Here is a 20,196-nt window from a genome sequence, read left to right as displayed (position 1 = left end):
TTGACTTTTTGGGAAGAACGTTTTTTTATTTTGCACTTTCTTGATGTATGATACATTTGCCTCTTCTATATTTCTGGAGTCCTGTTTCTCAGAAATAATTCTTTGGCATTCCTCAGCCAATTTATGAAGGGTAATGTCCGGTTCCTTTTCGAGTGTGTTCAATGCCCTGCGTCTGATTTCAGCGTCCTTGGTTGAGACTAAACCTTGAATAAAAATCAAGACCTTGAAATTGTCGGCCGTTAACGAAGATAATTTAAAATTATCACAATGCCTGTTCACGACTGACGAAAATGTTGTGTAGTCTTGGTCTTCTTTGCGAGTCAGGTTTATACATTTCCATCTCTTATGGAATAAACTAGTTTTCGGACAGTATAACTCCATTAAGGATTTTACAGCCTCGTCAAATGACAATTCGTTCGTCTGTTTTGGCAGTATATAGTCCACGAACTTACTATGTTCCATGGCTCCCAATTTTTGTAGTAAGAGACGAACCTTCATCTGCTCGCTCCAAGTTTTACAATCAATTCTGAACACGTCGCCGAATCTGCGGAAATAGGCTTCAAAAGTTAATTCTTCATCAGGCCGGTACTGAAAAGTTTCCAACGCTGACCAGATTGCAGTTTGGGAAAAAACGTCTTTGCTTGACTCTCTACTGTCTTTTTTAGATATAACCTTAGATAATATTTCCAACTTTCTCTTTGCTTGTTCTTGCATTTCAAGTATTTGGGCATTAAATTGTTTTCTTTCTTCTTCTCTTTCTTCTTCTCTTCGTTTTCTTTCTTCTCTTTCTTCGAACCTTTCTGCTTCTCTTTGTCGTTTTTCCTCCTCCATTTGCTTTCTTTCTTCTTCTCTTTGCTTTTGTATTTCGGAGAACTGAGTTTGCTACAAGCGTATCATAGCAGCTATTTGTTTTGAAAGTTCTTCCATGTTGAAAAAAAACTAGTCTCCGAATTTCTAGGTCTGAGAAATTTCACCAAGAAAAAAACAATTTTATGAAGATGATATATGAAATAAATATTCACACATGAGGAGGGACAGAAGGAAAAGAAAAAAAGTTCCGTGTTGTATCTTAGCAGAAAATGTAATAAGACACTTAAAAAGTCTTTGTTTAATTTCCATGAAAAGAAAAAAAATAGTGAATAACTGTACTATTTGTTGAAGTCAGAGAATTTTGCCAACATCAAAAGTATTTAAGAAATATCAGAGAGAGAAAAAAAAATCTTTTAAAGTTACCGTTTTTTTTTCTCTTTTTTTTTTCTTTTTTGAAGTCCATAAACTTTTTTAGTTTCGACTTTCAGTATTTTTCTAATTTCCTTTTGTTGTTGTTGTTGCTGAAATATTTTCCTTTTATAGAGTTGTATTTTTACAATCCTCGAATATGCTTTTATGGTCAGTACATATCCACATTGGCACGTTGGTAGAACTTTTTTCCATAAATAATTGTGGGTTAGATGCAAGTGTCCTGTGTAGAGTCGGTTTAATGACTTTTCTGTTTCTGTTTTTATTTTTCTCGTTCACCGTAACAGAGAAAAAAATGGTTGCTTGCCAGCTAACCACACGTGTGTTAAAAAATATAAAAGCGTAAATTCAAGTTCACCAATAACTTTTTTCCCAGCATAGAATGTAATCTATTTCGTTTTAAAACAAGAAATTGATTAGGACAGCAATATATATTTTTTCTACTCACCGTTTTGGTTTGGCGATAACTTTCTTTTTTTTTCTTGTTGTTGAAAAAAAAGAAGTAAACTTGTTGAACTTTTCAAAGCTGGTAGAAAAATTTAAAGTTGTGTCAGAAAAATAGGAAAATAGACGTTTTTGATTATTAGTCCAAAGGAAAGGGTCCTTGTGAGTTTTTTTAATTGCTACGTCGCCAGATGTTGTGGCCTTTTATTAGGGGTTCACAATATCAAACAGGAGAGTCTGTAAAGTCATGTCAACGATTAGGCTGGCATGGAATCTCTGATTAGAGAGTCCAAAATGGCTGCCTTTCACAGCGATCGGAGAGTCCATGTGAAGACAGGAATAGGGGTGTCGGTTACCCCAGAACACTCACAAACACGTTCTCACTTATATATATATATCTATATCTATATCTTTATCTCTCTCTCTCTCTCTCTCTCTCTCTCTCTATATATATATATATATATATATATATATATATATATATATATATATATATATATATATATATATATATATAAACGGGCTCCTTCAGTCTTTTAACAGACTATGGATAACGATTAGGCTAGTATGAAGTCTCTGATTAGAGAATCCAAAATGGCTGCCTTTCACAGCGATGGGAGAGTCCATGTGAAGACAGGAATAGGGGTGTCAGTTACCCCAGAACAGATAACGACGTCTCTTTATGAGAAGGAGATAGCGACGTCTCTTTTGGGAGGAGATAGCGAAGTCTCTTTTGGGGTAAGGCGATAAGGACGTCGTTTTTGGGAGAAGGAGATAGCGAGGTCTCTTTTATAAGAAGGAGATAGCGACGTCTGTTTTCGGAGGAGATAGCGACGGCTCTTTTCGGAGGAGATAGCGACGTCTCTTTTGTGAGAAGGAGATAGGGACGTCTCTTTTCGGAGAAGGAGATACTGACGTCTCTTTTATGAGAAGGAGAAAGCAACGTCTCTTTTCTGAGAAGGAGATAGCGACGTCTCTTTTGGGAGAAGGAGATACCGAGGTCTCTTTTATAAGAAGGAGATAGCGACGTCTCTTTTGGGAGGAGATAGCGACGTCTCTTGGGAGTAGGATATAGCAACGTCTCCTTTATGAGAAAGAGAAAGCGACGTCTCTTTTGTGAGAAGGATATAGCAACGTCTCTTTTATGAGAAGGAGAAAGCGACGTCTCTTTTGGGAGAAGGAGATAGCAACGTCTCTTTTATGAGAAGGAGATAGCGACGTCTCTTTTATGAGAAGGAGATAGCGACGTCTCTTTTATGAGAAGGATATAGCAACGTCTCTTTTATGAGAAGATACCGACGTCTCTTTTATGAGAAGGAGAAATCGATGTCTCTTTTGGGAGAAGGACATAGCAATGTCTCTTTTATGAGAAGGAGATACCGACGTCTCTTTTGTGAGAAGGAGATAGCGACGTCTCTTTTATGAGGAGATACCGACGTCTCTTTTATGAGAAGGAGAAAGCGACATCTCTTTTGGGAGAAGGAGATAGCGACGTCTCTTTTGTGAGAAGGAGATAGCGACATCTCTTTTGTGAGAAGGAGATAGCGACGTCACTTTTGGGAGGAGATAGCGACGTCTCTTTATGAGAAGGAGATAGCGACGTCTCTTTTTGGGAAGAGATAGCGACGTCTCTTTTGTGAGAAGGAGATAGCAACATCTCTTTTGTGAGAAGGAGATAGCGACGTCTCTTTTGGGAGGAGATAGCGACGTCCCTTTATGAGAAGGAGATAGCAACGTCTCTTTTGGGAGGAGATATCGACGTCTCTTTTATGAGAAAGAGATAGCGACGTCTCTTTTGGGAAGAGATAGCGACGTCTCTTTTGTGAGAAAGAGATAGCGACGTCTCTTTTAGGAGGAGATAGCAAAGTCTCTTTTATGAGAAGGATAAAGCGACCTCTCTTTTGGGAGAAGGAGAAAGCGACGTCTATTTTATGAGAAGGAGAAAGGTACGTCTATTTTGGGAGAAGGCGATAGCGAGGTCTCTTTTGTGAGAAGGAGATAGCGACGTCTCTTTTGTGAGGAGATAGCAACGTCTCTTTTGTGAGAAGGAGATAGTGACGTTTCTTTTGTGAGAAGGAGATAGCGACATCTCTTTTGTGAGAAGGAGATAGCGACGTCTCTTTTGGGAGGAAATAGCGACGTCTCTTTTATGAGAAGGACATAGCGACGTCTCTTTTGGGAGGAGATAGCGACGTCTCTTTTGGGAGGAGATAGCGACGTCTCTTTTGTGAGAAGGGGATAGCTACGTCTATTTTGGGAGAAGTAGATAGCGACGTTTCTTTTATGAGAAGGAGATAGCGACATCTCTTTTGGGAGGAGATAGCGACGTCTCTTTTGGGAAAAAGGAGATAGCGACGTCTCTTTTGTGAAAAAGGAGATAGCGACGTCTCTTTTGTGAGAAGGAGATAGTGACCTCTCTTTTGTGAGGAGATAGCGACGTCTCTTTTGGGAGAAGGAGATAACGACGTCTCTTTTGGGAGAAGGAGATAGCAACGTCTCTTTTATGAGAAGGAGAAAGCGACGTCTCTTTTATGAGAAGGAGTAAGCGACGTCTCTTTTGGGAGAAGGAGAGAGCGACGTCTCTTTTGTGAGAAGTAGATAGCGACGTCTGTTTTGGGAGAAGGAGATAGCGACATCTCTTTTGGGAGGAGATAGCGACGTCTCTTTTTTGAGAAGGAGATAGCGACGTCTCTTTTGTGAGAAGGAGATAGCGACATCTCTTTTGTGAGGAGATAGCGACGTCTCTTTTGTGAGGAGATAGCGACGTCTCTTTTGGGAGGAGATAGTGACGTTTCTTGGGAAAAGGATATAGCAACGTCTCTTTTGGGAGAAGGAGAAAACGATGTCTCTTTTGGGAGAAGGATATAGCAACGTCTCTTTTATGAGAAGGAGAAAGCGATGTCTCTTTCATGAGAAGGAGAAAGCGACGTCTCTTTTGGGAGAAGGAGATAGCGACGTCTCTTTTATGAGAAGGAGATAGGGACGTCTCTTTTTGGAGAAGGATATAGCAACGTCTCTTTTATGAGGAGATACCGACGTCTTTGTTATGAGAAGGAGAAATTGACGTCTCTTTTGGGAGAAGGACATAGCAACGTCTCTTTTATGAGAAGGAGATACCGACGTCTCTTTTATTAGAAGGAGAAAGCGACATCTCTTTTGGGAGAAGGAGATAGCGACGTCTCTTTTGTGAGAAGGAGATAGCGACATCTCTTTTGTGAGAAGGAGATAGCGACGTCTCTTTTGGGAGAAGATAGCGACGTCTCTTTATGAGAAGGAGATAGCGACGTCTCTTTTGGGAGGAGATAGCGACGTCTCTTTTGTGAGAAGGAGATAGCGACATCTCTTTTGTGAGAAGGAGATAGCGACGTCTCTTTATGAGAAGGAGATAGCGACGTCTCTTTTGGGAGGAGATATCGACGTCTTTTTTATGAGAAGGAGATAGCGACGTCTCTTTTGGGAAGAGATAGCGACGTCTCTTTTGTGAGAAAGAGAAAGCGACGTCTCTTTTGGGATGAGATAGCAACGTCTCTTTTATGAGAAGGATAAAGCGACGTCTCTTTTGGGAGAAGGAGAAAGCGACGTCTCTTTTATGAGAAGGAGAAAGCGACGTCTGTTTTGTGAGAAGGCGATAGCGAGGTCTCTTTTGTGAGAAGGAGATAGCGACGTCTCTTTTTTGAGAAGGACATAGCGACGTCTCTTTTGGGAGAATATAGCGACGTCTCTTTTGGGAGGAGATAGCGACGTCTCTTTTGTGAGAAGGCGATAGCTACGTCTCTTTTGGGAGAAGTAGGTAGCGACGTTTCTTTTATGAGAAGGAGATAGCGACGTCTCTTTTGTGAGGAGATAGCGACGTCTCTTTTGTGAGAAGGAGATAGCGACGTCTCTTTTGTGAGAAGGAGATAGCGACATCTCTTTTGTGGGTAGATAGCGACGTCTCTTTTGGGAGAAGGAGATAACGACGTCTCTTTTGGGAGAAGGAGATAGCAACATCTCTTTTATGAGAAGGAGAAAGCGACGTCTCTTTTATGAGAAAGAGTAAGCGACGTCTCTTTTGGGAGAAGGAGATAGCGACGTCTCTTTTGTTAGAAGTAGATAGCGGCGTCTGTTTTGGGAGAAGGAGATAGCGACATCTCTTTTGGGAGGAGATAGCGACGTCTCTTTTTTGAGAAGGAGTTAGCGACGTCTCTTTTGGGAGAAGGAGATAGCGACATCTCTTTTGTGAGGAGGTAGCGAGGTCGCTTTTGTGAGAAGGAGATAGCGACATCTCTTTTGGGAGAAGGAGAACGCAACGTCTCTTTTATGAGAAGGAGAAAGCGACATCTTATTTGTGAGAAGGCGATAGCGATGTCCTTTCTGTAATAAGGAGATAGCGACGTCCTTTCTCTGAGAAGGAGATAGTGACGTCTCTTCTGTGAGAAGGAGATACCGATGTCTCTTTTTTGAGAAGGAGATAGCGACGTCTTTTCTATAGAACCTACCCTACACCACATCAAACACAGATATACACACACCACATCGCACATACACATAGACATACACCACACTATGATATACACACAATGAGCCACATAAATACACTACGCACATGCACACAGCGCATCACTGACATATATACCTACAAGGAGCCGTGAGATCACGGGACAGAAAATTCATCTCGGTTTTAGCTTTTTTTCTCATTGGCTAACGACAACTATGTGTAGTTCCATCATTTAACTGAAGATATCAATAACTTTTATTTTTGAGTGGCTTTTAGTCTTGGTAAATAGCAAATTTTTAATATAAAAAACGGTCTCTAAAATAAATACCATATTGTACGAGGGTGTGCAATAAGTAATGCCTCTGACCACTTCCAGTTGTCTGATCTAGTTGAAATTTTGCATGTTCAATGATTTATATCTCTACGACTTATGTGGCAAATTACAGCTCTGAACGAATTGTGGTTTATTTTTTACAGGTGTTTGAACTGAGTCAGGTGTGAAATGGAGCCTGTTGAATGTCGAGCAGTGATCCGGTTTTTGTATTTGAAAGGACGTACACCACAGGAGACTTTTGATGAAATGAAAAAAAAATTATGGTGATAATGCCCCATCATATGACCTTGTAAAACGCTGGCATCGTGAATTCAAACATGGCCGGAAGTCTGTGGAAACAGTTCCCAGACCTGGTCGCCCCCCCCTTCTGCCATTGATGAGGCATCTGTCCGTCAAGTTGAGGCTGCCATTTTGGAAGATCGGCGCATTACTATTCGCCAAATAGCCCAAGATGTCAAGATTAGTACAGGGTCTGTGGAAACTATCATTCACGACCATTTGCATATGCATAAGGTGTCTGCCAGATGGATTTCCAGGTTGCTCACACCATTCCAGAAGCGAGAACGCATCGAGTGCTCAAGGAGGAATTTGGAGATGTGCCAAGAAGATGAGTCAAGGTTTTTCAAAAGACTGATTACATAGGATGAGACCTAGGTCCATCACTATGATCCAGAGACCAAAGCCCATTCAATGCAGTGGAAGCACTTGGACTCATCACCTCCAAAGGAGGCAGGAGTGCAGCCCTCCGCTGGCAAGGTCATGCTCACAATCTTCTAGGACCAGGACGGAGTAGTGATGACAGATTTCCTGGCAAATTGCAGGAGCCTGTTATGCTTCATTTTTGAGGAAATTAAGAGAAGCTATCAAAATCAAGAGGCGAGGCAAGATCAGCAAAGGTACACTCCTGCTGCAGAACAACGCTCCGGTCCACAACTCCTATGTCGCCAAATCAGGAGCACGTACGTGTGATTATGAAATCCTCCCTCATCCTCCCTACTGTCCTGACCTTGCATCCTCTGACTTTCACCTCTTCCCAGACATGAAGTTGTTTTTTAAAGGAAAGCATTTCCCAGACAATGCAGACTTGATTTATGAAGCCACGTCTGGTTGGAGGACCGACCTGGAGTGTTCTACAAAAACGGTCTCCAGAGCTGCATCAAATGCTGGGAGAAATGCATATCTGGGTGGTTGCTATGTAGAGAAAGACTTATAACTGTTCCAAGTTTTGTTGCTCTTCTGCTATGGGAAGTGGGTCAGGGGCATGACTTATTGCACGCCCCTCGTTGTGACAATTACTAGCGACTTTTTTCTCTGCTATTTTTAATTGCGTCGTATCTATTCCTACAAAATGTATTTTTATTCAAGACATAGTGTGTGTTGTGTCTTCTGTCAGAGCAAATAAAAAATCCTTGTCACATCTATTTTTTGTCTTTACTCCAGATTATTCGATTAATAATCTTCAACATTAAAACTTGCCATAATAATATAGTTGGCCTAATGAATACTGAAAAAAGGAGTTCTTTTATAAGAGAGAGGCGCGTGCAAAACTAATATATCTCATAATATATAAAAATCAAAAAATAAACAAGGATATTTAAATGTTAGTTTCAATTGTAAAATAGGGGCAGCATTAAACATATTTTGATTCCTAAAGAAATACGTGTTTGTTTGTTTTTGTTGTGTGATATAAAAATTCACAATATTTTGCTGGGACATGGTTTGGGGGTAAGGGTTGGTTCACATGTATTAGGTCTGGCTATGTTGATTACATTAAACATTTGATTACTTTAGATTTTTTTAAATAAAATTATATTTTACGTATTTATTGTTATCTTGCGTAATCGTTTTTGTTTATTATGCAAAATTTGCTTGTTTTATAAGTATTTCAATGACAGGTACTCTGACGGACACACCCTCTTATATGAGAGGAACGCATGCAAAAGTAATATTTTTCATTATATTTAAAAATTTTAAAGACGAGGATATATAAATGTTTGAGGCACCATTGAAAAATATATATTTCGATTCCTAAAGAAATACCTTTGTTTCTTTCTCTTTGTGCGTGTGTGTGTGTGTGTGTGTGTGTGTGTGTGTGTGTGTGTGTGTGTGTGTGTGTGTGTGTGTGTGTGTGTGTGTGTGCGATATAAAAGTTCTCGATGGTTCAGTGGGATACGGTTAGGTTTAGGCTAAGGATTAATTCACGGGTATTATGTCTGGACATGTTATTAAATTGGACATTTGAACAGCTTAAACATTTTTTTATGAAATTATTTTTATGTCATTATTAGATTTTGTATTTGTTGAACTATATTGAAAAGCATATCCTCCCATACACACACACACACACAGATATATATATATATATAGTCATCACATAGAGTACTGTTTTGCTGTATCACAGCTCATTAGTGCGGGTAGACAGGCAACTACCATCAAACCAGAATCGAAAACAATTAAGCTGTTGTATTCATATATATATATATATATACTCGGGTTTTTTTATTCAAAATTAATGGACTAATGAATTCAACGAGGTTGTTAGATAGTGCTCAATAAAAAGAGCTGATAATACTTGTTTATTGTTATATAAACATGGTCACATCCTGCTGCTACAAACATTGAACTTTTGAATAGTCAAGTCGCTGCCTGATGATATCTGTTGTTTGATTGAAACAAGTGGCTATTTGTAGCAGCATGATGTGACCATGTTTATATAACAATAAACAAGTATATATATATATATATATATATATATATATATATATATATATATAAAGTTGTTATACTCATTTGATCACTACCACCGTCTTAACCTTCACAAACGTGTTGACTTTAACTGTATTCTCGCGGTTAACCTTGCCCGTGTGATTTGTTCCTTGCTTATTGGACATAAAGATGGTTTTGAATCTCACGACGAGCTTTAATCGTGACACCTTGCACTAATGATTCCCGAAAGGATGAAACGCTAGTGTCTGTAGGTATTAAAAATAATTATGGTAATATATATATATATATATATATATATATATATATATATATATATATATATTGTACTGTCGTAAATAATCTCACCCGCTACTTGATTTGTCGAAAAATTCAAGCCCCTCTGTTTGTGTATAAATAAGCGGTTGGAGCACAATAAAAGTGATGTACGAATTTTTGTTTAAAAAAGACATTTGGCGAGGTTATTTGCGGGCACCGCTTCCATGGATCGATCGGTAGAACTGTTGACTATAATTGCGATGATTCTGGGCTCAACGAAACAGGACAGTATGCCGATGACTACAAAATATATATAAATATATATATGTGTGTGTGTGTGATTAATAAAACAATAATATTAAAATAAATATTTAAATAAAATCAACAACCCAGAAACAAACAAACAGATAACATCAAGTATTATAGTTCAAATGTGCTGTACTACGAAACCAAAATGATCTGCGCAATATAAGAAACACCACGGTAATATAACTATAAAATCTTACCTTTAAATTCTCGTAAAAGGTTTGTTTAAATAATCGTCTATCTCCTTGCACTGAAAATCTAAAATAAATGTTAAAAAAATATATTTAACGTCTATATAAACTTTGTTTATAATTTACTGCTTTTTTTATCGTGGCGTTAGAGGCCTTGCATTCAAAAAATTCTGGTTGGTTGCATATGAAATGTTTAAATGCATGATTGCATCATAGGTGTTGCGTATTTAAAAAATATATATTTAAAGTGGGCGAAATTAAGGTAAGGTTGAGGGTTATATATTTTTTATATTAAACGGTGAAACAGTGATCACCGACACAAACTGAACATCTCTTATAGGCATATGAATTCTTTTCTACATTTGAAGATTGTAACGCTGGGTATGGGGCAGCGAAACCAGCTGCCAACATTGCCCTTCTTTTTATTGAAACCAACTGAGAGCTCTTTTTAGTATCCTCATTGTTCTCTTAAGTGCAATTGTTTGGATCTCTTTTGCACTTGGTTCACTAGGAATATTAGTTAGGTAGGACTTCAGGTTCTTTTTCATAAGTCCTGTGGCACCTATAATAACTGGTATGGCTGATATCTCTCTAAGATTCCAGTTTCTTTTCATATCATACATGAGACCTTGATATTTGGTCTATGTACATGCATGTGAAAATTATTATCTATCAAATCAAACACGATAAATAAATATTTGAAGATACAACAATATATACATATATATATATGTGTGTGTGTGTGTGTATATATATATATATATATATATATATATATATATATATATATATATATATATATATATATATATTAGTTTCGGCAGCCGAGTTTAATGCACATCTTATTTTTCTTTTAATAATATTATTTGAATTCTTTTCCCTTTTCCTTGTACCTATTTGTGAATTATTCCACGGATTTCGGCCTTTTGGATTATTTTGGGCCATCTTTCAATTACGCGATTTCCTTGAATTTTACTTGTGCGAATGGAAATTTAACTAATTTCTTGTATTTACATTTTTGGATTTTACCGTCATTGGATACTTTAGCTTCCACCAGACTATCCATTCACGTGAAATCACCTTTTTCTTCACCCTATTCCCTCTGCTTCACTTTTTGTTATCAAGTAAGATATTTTACTTACTTGCAGTTTCATCAAATACTTTTGCATGCAAAATCCGATCCCGCATTTTGCTAATTCCTACCCTCTGATGAGAAGGAAAGTATTTCTTCGAAACTCCGTGAATTAAGGAGTATCAACTCATTTAGTGTTTCCATTTCAACTTAAATATATTTTTAACTCTATTTCAAAGTGTTTTTAACATGTTTTATTAACTATTTGCTATATATATATATATATATATATATATATATATATATATATATATATATTTAAAGTGATGGTTGTGTAGTTCCAACGAGAGAAAAAATGAATATTTAAAAGAGTGTAGCCATCAACAATTGATTTTTTTTTTTTTTTTAGCTTTTTATCATATTTTTATTTTTAAATATTTTATAACGTGTTTCAAGCTTAGGTTCGCTCTCTTCAAATATTTTCGTAAAAAGGGTTTGTTTTTTTTAATGGGAGTTTGAAATGTTATTTTTACATCTGCTGATAATAAGTGTGTGTTTCAGAGTGATGCGGTCTCAGACATTCTGTCCCCAACAGTAAGTGTTGGTAGTGTCCGGTCAAAGTTAAGTTCAAAGAGGTGGCTTTTGGTCTATTTGGTGAAGGTTTTTATGTTTTTTTATGACTCTCTTTCCCCCATGTATAGCACACACTCACACACAATCACACACACATACATATACATACATGTACATATACACATGCACACGCATACGCACGCAGGCATATACAAATATACACACGCACACACATAGAAATATGTATAGGAGCATACATATATACATACCACCCTACACACGTACTCACACACATCCACCCACTAACATATCACACACATATTGGTTTTTTGTTTTTCCAATCAAAACACGCATGCATACATGTACTTAATCATTCAAACATAAGTACACGTACACACACACAAGTAAGATGGAGAATAGGTAGGAGAAGATATATATACACACACGCACCTACGCACACACACATACATATACATGCGCACACACACATATATATACATACATGTGTGCACATACACACTCACATACATCCGCATACTATGCAAGCACACACACACATACATACACACATGCATATATAGAGAGACATATGCAGAAGCTCACACATATTCATACATTCATATACACACACGAATACATTTATCCACCCATATATATGCATACATATATGTATACATACATATACAGATGCATATACATCTACCCACCCATATATATGGACACACGCACAATCACACACACACACACACATACATATTCATACACTCTTACCTTACATATATATTGGTTGAAGTTTTCTTTCTTTCCTAATCCAAGCACATATTCATACATGTATTCAGTCGCCCAAACATAAGTGCACGCACTAACACAAACAAGATGGAGGATAGATAACAGATGATATATATATATATACACACACCTATACACAATCACATGCATACACGAATACATACACATACACACGTATAATTTCTAATTATTTGTTTATTGTAAGGAAATGGTATTATACTGGATATGGATGTGCTTCTTATGTTTCGTGTGTGAGGGTGCACATTTGCCTAAGTACGCATGCGTGTAAGTGTATTTTGTGTTTTACCTATTTATGTTTATAATTATTGAGAGATGTTCAAAGCGGGGTTGAACTTTGCTATAAAGTTTTTTTTCTTGTGTTTGTAAGTAGAAGTAGTTGTCAGTTAAACGATAAAAATAAACAAAATGCCGGCAACTAACGATAAAAAAAATGCCGGGAATTATTCTCTATTAGAGTAGATAAACTTAGGACTTTATTTAATATATACTATTACAATCGCCACCATTATGGCACATCTGTTTTTAATAACGGGTTGCTTCCTTAGAGTACAACACTGTCAATATTTACAACAGAGAGATGAAACGTGTAGGTCATGAATGCATAAAGTCAGTCATCATAGCTTGCACCCCCAAAACATCTAGTTTAGAATTAATTTTTTTCATGGCTAGAATTGGTTGGATTTAAATGTATAAAGACTATTCTCCTGTCTTATCCGTCATCCCCCCATGCTACAAAGTTAAACGATAAAAACAAACAAAATGCCGGCAACTAACGATAAAAGAAAAAATGCCGGCAACTAACGATAAAAGAAAAATGCCGGAAATTATTCTCTATAGAGTAGATAAACTTAGGACTTTATTTAAGTAGTATACTTAATATATACTATTACTGCAAGCTTGCCTGTATTGAAAATGCTTGCTTCCTTGCTGGCCAATCAAACCATCTAATATAGTTAGCCTTATGTTCAAGTACAGTCGAAATATAATACAGTGCAAAGAAACAGTTACTCATGAAAACGAACCTCCTAAAGTAAAACCTTGAATAATTATCTAAACTCGAATGTAAATTAATATTAAGCCGACTTTACAAATTGATAATAGTTAATTATTGGATTTTAATTAATTATAAGGTGAAACTAATGATTCAACTCTATAGATAACGACAAACTTCCACCCATTAATATGGGAGGGGAGATTATCATCAAGTGTCCTGAATTGTTAACAGCACCGGACTTACTACTTAGATACAAATAAGTCACTTGTACCCATTCCCCTCCTTTCCCCTTTTTTTTTAAATAGGGAGTAGATAATACAGTGGATGTGTTATCGGCAGCTCCAGTAACTCTCGCTTCTCCTATTTTGGCATTCAGTTCTCATTCAATGAGTGATTTTTCTGACAAAGGGTGAAGAAAAAGCTGCTTAAAGGTCGGTAGTACTTGGTGACAAGTAGTCTGAGATGTCGGAAATTTTTGTGTCTCTGTCTGTCCTTGTGGCCATGTCACTAGTAAGGGTGCTGGAGGTAAACGTTTTGTCTGAGCTGACGTTATCCGCCTGATAGTCAGGGACCCGAACCTTGGATTAACCACTAAGGCTGTCCTATCAGCAGGCGCAAAGTACTGGGACTGCTGTATTGCCATTTGGTGAGTGGATCTGGACCATGCAGTAGTCTCTGGTGGGGCCTCTCGATGCCATACTAGTGGGTAATTGTTACGGCTTTACCTTTTCGTGTGCTACAAAAAAAAAATCCTGTCTTTTTATCTCTTACTTTCCCTCTCTGTACTGCTCTAACCAAGTATGCCGACCTATTCCACTAATCCCAAAACCTCAACATGAAATATCTCCAGAATAAAAACTCGACTAAACCTAGAACCCCATCTTCCAACGTAGACCCCTACTACCAGTTCTCCTTCTCCAACATCAGGGGTCTACGTTCCAACCTTCCAGAGGTTGAAACCCAATTACAGGAGACGAAACCGGACATATTATTTCTAAGTGAAACTGGAATAGGGCCGACCACTTCCCTATATGAGTTCATAATTAACGGATACTCTAATTTAACAGCTAAATCTGACCCCCAAGATCGCCATGGGCATGGAATATGTGCCTACATTAAGGATGGCTTCCCGTGTGGCAGGGATATCTCTAGAGAAGATCCTAATTTACTCTATATGTGTTTCAGGGTTGGCACTTGCTAACACCACTGCATTTATATTTGCCCTCTATAGGCCCCACAGCAGCGGAGTTACTATCTTTAAGAGCATATCTGAGAAAATAGACCACATACTGTCTTCACATCCCTCGGCTAACATCCACATCTGTGGTGACTTCAACGTCCATAACGTGGAATGGCTGACCCATTCAAATAAGACAGATGATGAGGGGAGGTTTTGTCATGATTTTGCCATTGCTTATGACCTCACTCAGATTGTTCGTGAACCCACCCGTGTGCCCGATACACCCGGTCAATATGCAAGCCTCCTAGACCTTTTTCTCTCAACTTCCCCTGAGCTATGTTCATGTTCCGTTCATTCTCCTCTAGGATCCTCCGACCACTCCGTCGTATCAGTTAAGATAAAAACGAAATGTTAGAAGTCCCCAGACGTACCCCACCACCGTACTGTATACCGATATTCTATGGCTGACTGGTATAGCTTCCGTACATTCATATCTGATTTACCTCTGCACTCCATGTTTAAAAAGGAAGTGTCCTCTATTGTATCAGATCTGACCGAATGGTTAATTGTAGGCATAGACCAATTTATCCATCTAAAATATTCCAACAAAAACCTAACAGCCAGCCATGCTTCTCCCCAGAATGTGCTGCTGCTATCGCGCACAGAAATCACTTTTTCCATAGCTACCAACGTAATAGATGTACTGAGACTAAAGCTGCCTTCAGGACTGCCATCAACCACTGTAAAAGAGTAATAAAAAATGCAAGAGAGCTATATGCCCAGTCTGTTAAATCCAAGGTAGCTGATCAGCGGCTTGGTTCCCACCAGTTTTGGCAAATAACAAATAGGATCCTGAACAGAAGTGTGCGTTCTATCCCAACCATTATCAATGAACCAGAGGTCATCTCATCAGCGTCAGATAAGGCCAAACTATTTGCAAAGAACTTTGCAGCTAATTCTACCCTATGCGACGAAGGCCATCAACTCCATATTTCCTCCTATAACACAGAACAAGCTAGGTAACATACAAATATCCGTGCATGAGGTCGCCAAGCTAATCAAGAACCTAGATTCCAGTAAAGCAACTGGCCCTGATGGCATCCCAATTATAGTGTTAAAAAAGCTTCAACCAGAACTTGCTCCCATACTTACGAAACTGTTTAAGCGCTGCCTTAAGGAGAAGTGATTTCCGTCTCCCCGGAAGACCTCATCAGTTTTCCCTGTCTTTAAGAATTCAGGTGATAAGTCATCTCCCTCTAAGTACAGACCAATAAGTCTCCTGTGTTTTATGAGTAAGTTGCTGGAATCCATATTAAATAGAGAAATAGTCAACCACCTCAGCAGGAATAACCTTCTTAGTGACATACAATATGGTTTCCGCTCTGCAAGATCTGCCGCAGATGTGCTGACGATTATATCCCACAGGACTAGTGAATCTCTTGACAAAGGCTTCCTTTCTAGGGCAATTGCTCTTGACATATCAAAGGCCTTCGACAAGGTATGGCATAAGGGTCTACTTCACAAGATTTCCAGCTACGGTATAACTGGAAATGTTTTCTCAATCATTAAATCATTTCTCTCCGATAGGCTCATAAGAGTAGTGGTAGATGGACAAAAATCGGAGACGTGCAATATAAATGCTGGAGTCCCTCAGGGGTCAATCCGAGGCCCAACTCTCTTCCTGATCTACATCAATGACCTCCCTAAACACATACTTAAATCATTCGTTGACATCAATACTGATGACACGACCATCTACGGCAACACATCAAAGGCTGTAAATGACAAAGTTCTCTCTGAGTCTCTCTCCTCTGATCTCGAGCGCGTGGTTCAGTGGGGGAAGATGTGGCTGGTTACCTTTAATGTATCCAAAACCAAACGCCTATCCTTACATCATCAACGCTCTTATCCCCATCCGCCATCAATTGTGATGGATGGCTCTCGTCTGGGTGAGGCCCCGTGTTTTGACAAGCTTCTGGGTTTGACCTTTACTCCTAATCTGAAATGGAACACGTACATCAAGTCTGTTGCCAAGGTCGCTGGAAAGATTGTGGGATCCTGCTACTGCTCCAGAAGATATCTCACTACTGATGCAATTCTCTATCTATATAAAAGCCAAGTACGTCCAAGGATGGAATACTGTTGCCATATCTGGGCAGGAGCTGCTAAAAACAGCCTATCCTGCCTTGACAGAGTACAAAATAGACTTCGTGGCTTAGTGGGGGATGCCCCTTTCTCTACCCTGAAACCTCTCTCCCACAGAAGAGATGTTGCGAGCCTATCCTTATTTTATCGTTATTTCCATGGCAGGTGCTCGTCTGAACTCCAATCTCTGGCCCCCCTCGCCAATCTTTCACGAAAAACACCCGTCTAGCCGAATCCACTGTGAATAATTTCCCCCACTCTTTATCTGTGCCTAGATCAAAACGTGGATTCCATGAACAAAGATTCTTTCTTAGAACTGCACGCCTGTGGAACTCTGTTCCGTCTGCCTGCTTCCCACCGGACTACAACTTGGATGTGTTCAAGTCCAATGTTAACAAATTCCTAATGAACCTCCCCCTTAAGTAAACACTTCATCAAATCTCCACACTAACGTAATGTACTTGCAATAACCCTTATCCCTGAGTGGCTTCCAGGCCTTGATAAGTGGTGATCACTGTGTAAAAAAAAAAAAATTTGAAAGATGGGCATTATCTCGAATCTTCCTCCACTGCATGTGTGTATATGTTGTGACACATGCAGGTGTCTATTTTCCGCGATTTTGATGTTGGATGTGTGTACGTGTACTTATGTTTGAATGATTTAGTACATGTATGCATGCGTGTTTTGATTGGAAAAAAGAAATGTAATCAATATGTGTGTGATATATTAGTTGGTGGATTTGTGTGAGTACGTGTGTGTGTAGGTGGGTATGTATATATGTATGCTACTATACATATTTCTATGTGTGTGCTTGTGTATATGTGTATATGCCTGCGTGCGTATGCGTGTGCATGTGTATATGTACATGTATGTATATGTATGCGTGTGTGATTGTGTGTGAGTGTGTGCTATACATGGGGGAAAGAAAGTCATAAACGCCATAAAAACCTTCACCAAATGGACCAAAAGCCCCCACTTTTAACTTAACTCTGACCGGACACTACCAACACTTACTGTTGGGGACAAAATGTCTGAGACCACGTCACTCTGAAAAACACATTTAGTATCAGCAAATGTTAAAATAGCATTTAAAACTCCCATTTAAAAAAAAAACTTTTTACGAAAATAGCTGAAGAGAGCGAACCTAAGCTTGAAACGCGTTATAAAAATATTTAAAATAAAAATATGATAAAAGGCTAAAAACGCCACAATTGTTGATGGCTACACTCTTTTAAATATATATACTAGCGGGGAGGTGGTACCCGGCGTTGCCCGGGTGTTTGTAGGTGTGTGTATGGGGTGGGTAATTATTAATCCTGCTTAAATATTATAAAAAAGGCGATGTAAAAAAAAAAACAAAACCAAAACGGAAAAAAATGGCATAAATAAACCTGTGTATGGGGGGGGTAAACTTGGTCGGGAGGAGGGATTGAACCCGAAGCCTTTACGCGGAGGTGGAAACTAATGCCAACTACTTAACGGTCTCGGTCACGAGTGACAGTAATTGATTAGCGTGTTAAGTTGAGTTGTTGTTGTGTGTGTGTGTCTCTCTTTCTCTATCTCCCTCTCCCTCTCTATCTGTCTGTCTCTCTTCGTCTTCCTTACTCTAAACAGTGATAAAAAAGAATATGAAGTAATGCTAAAAACATCGCACGTTAATAATTTTTTAAACATATTTTTTGTTTTACTTCACATTTTTTATGATTCAGCGTGTAGCGTTTATTAAATTACGTATTTCGTTTCCTGTCTAGACATCTTTCTCTATCTGTCTCTCTCTCTCTTTTTCTCTCTCTCTCTCTCTCTGTTTGCGTTTGTGTATGTGTGTGTGTGTGTGTCTCTCTCTCTCTCTCTCTCTCTCTCTCTCTCTCTCTCTCACACTTCGCTTCCTTACTCTAAAGAGTGTTACTAAAAAAGAAATGACACCTGGGTTTTTTTTTTTTGTAAAAACTTCGATTGTTAATATTTTTTGTAAGCGTATTTTTTTTTACTTCACATTTTTGGCTTGTTATTTTTCGTTTAATTATCGTATCTAACTATTCTTAACGTGCTAATAACTTTGGTAACGTTGTCCTAGCGTAGAAGTTCATAGTTTAGCTTGTGTGAGGGTTAATTTTTTTACCGATAACAACAATGTTTTTTTAAATTCAGACTGCCATTAGAGCTTGCTGACGTCAAGATCACGTGACATGACTCAGCGGGTTTTAAGTACAAGTTGACCCAAAATAAACGGCCCCGTGTACACTTTATGTAGAAGAGTTGGCGCCCGTAATTTTGGGGCAGTTATAAATCGATTTAAAAATATGTAATGTTTAACATTAAAATGTCACTTTTTGCCCCCCCCTGCAGAAAATCGATCAGTTGACGAACTTCTGATCGTCCTTTTGGGCCAATTTTTCGATATTTGTCGTCCGGAGAGGGGGGGGGGCTTTCTTATCTGACCAAGTTTGTGAATTTTTGTTCCGTCGGTCAAAAGTTTTTAGCAGACATACAAACATACATACATACATACATTTTCGCTTATATATATATATATATATATATATATATATATATATATATATATATATACTAGCAGAGCTCTTCGGCGTTACTCGGGCCGTATAAACAATGAGAAAATTGAATTTGGTTTTGTAATATATTTGTTATTCTTATGAGATAGGAATTTTGTATGTTTATGTATCATTTGTTATTTTGAGCAAAAGAATATTTTACCTACATAAGACGGGTATTACACATATGAAATAATTGTATCTTACCTAGGGTAGGTCATTTATAGCATGTATATGAAAGGACGGGTAATATACAACACATTTATCTCATCAAATCCCAAGCGATGCCAGGTATTTTACTAATATATATTCTCGCCTATTTCATTCAATCCCAGGCTACGCTGGGTGTTTTGCTAGTATATATCTCAATCAATCTCATTAAATCATGGGTGACACAAGGTATTCTGTTAGTATATATTTCAATCAATCTAATTCAATCCAAGGCAACGCCAAGTATTCTGCTAGTATATATCTGCATCTATCTCATTACATCCCAAACGGCCGTGTATTCTGCTTGCATACATTTGCACGTATCTCATTGAATCCAGGGTGACTCCGGGTAATTTGTAAGTATATATGTGGACGTATCTCGTTAAATCCCATAATTCTTGAATTGTTACAAATTTCGACAATTTAACCCACATTATCGCTCACCTGTCTAAAATAATAACTTTGAGACATTGTCTTAGCTGGTTTTTCATTACAAACACATCATCCAAATAACTCACATTTCATCATTTTTCATAATTTTTGGATATGTTACTAATTTCAACAACCATGTCACATGATTTAACTTACATTATCGCCACCACTCTTACTAAAATAAAAACTTTGATACATAGGCTATGGTATGTTTCTAATTTCGACTATCCACATTATTGCCCCCTTCTATCACTAAAA

The 20,196-nt window shown here is 38.2% G+C and overlaps 1 protein-coding gene across 3 annotated transcripts in view; it reads right to left on the bottom strand.

Annotated features, from left to right (window-relative positions):
* The window catches only part of LOC145256272 (uncharacterized), a 126,363-nt gene extending 116,178 nt beyond the window's left edge, over positions 1–10,185 (bottom strand). Inside the window, exon 1 of one of the 3 annotated variants that reach the window (XM_080114950.1) lies at positions 9,983–10,185. The gene's annotated coding sequence lies outside the window, so the exon portion shown is untranslated. The remainder of the gene's footprint in view (positions 1–9,982) is intronic. The other 2 variants (XM_080114953.1, XM_080114952.1) reach the window with 2 other exon arrangements.
* Positions 10,186–20,196: the final 10,011 nt, after the last annotated feature.

Source organism: Euprymna scolopes, chromosome 32, assembly GCF_053919585.1.
Source record: "Euprymna scolopes isolate OS-2025 chromosome 32, ASM5391958v1, whole genome shotgun sequence".
In the NCBI taxonomy this organism is placed as follows: Eukaryota; Metazoa; Mollusca; class Cephalopoda; order Sepiida; family Sepiolidae; genus Euprymna; species Euprymna scolopes.
This window is presented reverse-complemented; position numbering and strand designations above follow the sequence as displayed.